This window comes from Micromys minutus (assembly GCF_963924665.1).
Source record: "Micromys minutus genome assembly, chromosome: 7".
Classification (NCBI taxonomy): domain Eukaryota; kingdom Metazoa; phylum Chordata; class Mammalia; order Rodentia; family Muridae; genus Micromys; species Micromys minutus.
This window is the reverse complement of record NC_137976.1, coordinates 2,214,350-2,216,252: the sequence shown is the minus strand read 5'-3', so window position 1 is coordinate 2,216,252 and position 1,903 is coordinate 2,214,350. Positions and strand designations below refer to the sequence as shown.

The 1,903-nt window shown below is 49.9% G+C and overlaps 1 pseudogene across 1 annotated transcript; it reads left to right on the top strand.

Moving 5' to 3' along the window:
- The first annotated feature begins 204 nt into the window (after window positions 1-204).
- Window positions 205-740, top strand: LOC308422582 (small nuclear ribonucleoprotein-associated protein N-like; annotated as a pseudogene). Its single transcript has one exon. The product of its transcript is annotated as a small nuclear ribonucleoprotein-associated protein N-like (transcript).
- The last annotated feature ends 1,163 nt before the right edge of the window (window positions 741-1,903 follow it).

Sequence of the window (1,903 nt, the reverse complement as noted above, 5' to 3'; positions counted from 1 at the left end):
ACCTGGTAGAACATGGTTTGACTGGAGAGGTTTGGGTTTGCCTGTCTATTGTTTCGAGGGGAATCCAGAGTGATACTTCCGGTCTGCTTCCTAGCAGGCACGGATCTGGCTGGCGGCTCTGGTGGCTCAGGGCTCCGTGCTCCTCTGTGCCTGTCCATACGTGCAGGAGCCCTGATTTCCAAGCTCACCCATGGGATCTGTCTTATGTTCGAAGCTGCAGCAGTTGGTACCATCAAGAGCATTCATTGGTCTGCAGGATGCAGGGTTTTGAGTCGGGTCTTGCAATGTGGGGAGAACTTGGTTTCCATCACTGTGGAGGGTTCACCTCCTAAGAATACTGCACTGCTCCTGTGCCACTTGCTGGCACTGCGGGTGGCCCTGGGGTTGGAAGAGCCACTGGCAGAGGAGTTCCAACTGGATTCCCCAAACTCCTGCTGGATTAGCAGGCCCTGTAGGAGATTATGACCCCACAGGGAAGAGGCACTGTTGCAGATGCTGCTGTTGCTGCTACTGCTAGCATTGCAGGAGCCCCACCCCAGTACCCGCGAGGACAGGGAACTCCACCTCCATCTGTAGGCAGAGCAACCCCACCTCAGGCATATGAGACCACCCATGGGTCCACCAACTGGCCTTCCCCCTGTCCGAAGGACACCGATAGGCATGCCCTCTCAGGAACGAGACCCCCTCTACCAAGAATTAGAGGCCCACCACCCCCAGGAATGCACCCACCAAGACCCTAAGATACAATTGATAAATCTCAGCCCTTCTCAGACTTCTTGTGAAATCGTGTAGCCTGCAAGCTTTAACCCCTATTACTGCACTGACTATAGATAATAAATACATAGAGCAATTGAAAAAAATAAGTCTCCGCACCTGGCAGCTGCTGTGTCTCTTCTAGAACTACTCATGGCCAGACAGCTGCCTGGAATAGCTGTTAGGAACTGAGAGTTGGGCTGGAGAGGTGGCTTAGTAGTTAAGAGCAGACTGTTCTTCCAGAGGTCCTGAGTTCAATTCCCAGCAACCACATGGTGGCTCACAACCATCTGTAATGAGATCTGATGACCTCTTCCCGTGTATCTGAAGACAGCAACATTGTACCCACATGTCTTAGGTTTGTTTTTTGTTTTTTTTTTTTTGTTGTTGTTGTTGTTTTTTTGTTTTGTTTTGTTTTTTCCTGTACAAACATCATGACCAAGAAGCAAGTTGGGGAGGAAAGGGTTTATTCAGCTTACACTTCCACATTGCTGTTCATCACCAGAGGAAGTCAGGACTGGAACCCAAGCAGGCCAAGAGGCAGGAGCTGATGCAAAGGCCATGGAGGGATGTGACTTACTGGCTTGCTTCCCCTGGCTTGCTCAGCCTGCTTTCTTATAGAACCAAAGTCTACCAGCCTAGGGATGGCACCACCCACAATGGGCTGGGTCCTCCCTCTTTGATCACTAATTGAGAAAATGCCTTATAGCTGGATCTCATGGAGGCACTTCCTCAACAGAGGATCCTTTCTCTGTGATAACTTCAGCTTGGGTCAGGCTGACACAAAACCAGCCAATACACCACATAAAATAAATAAATAAATCTTTAAAAAAGAGGGAGGAGGAGGAGAACTGAAAGTTGTCAGACCCGTGGCTTCAACTATCAGATCCAGCAATCCTTAGTGGTTGGCCTGAAGACACCTCGATTACCCTCTAAGCCAACATCACTGAGTTCTCTCCGGAACTTAAAGCAACCAGGCAGGATCCCCATAAGGACTAATAACTGGCAGCTTAGGAACTGTCCCTTTGGGAAGCAAGGACATGTGGGAACAGATGACCCAGCACAGGGAAGCATAAGAAGGGGTCTACGGATTGCCAGTGTTTGTGACTGTAACCTTGGAAGGGATGTCCCTCCTAGTCCTCCACAGATG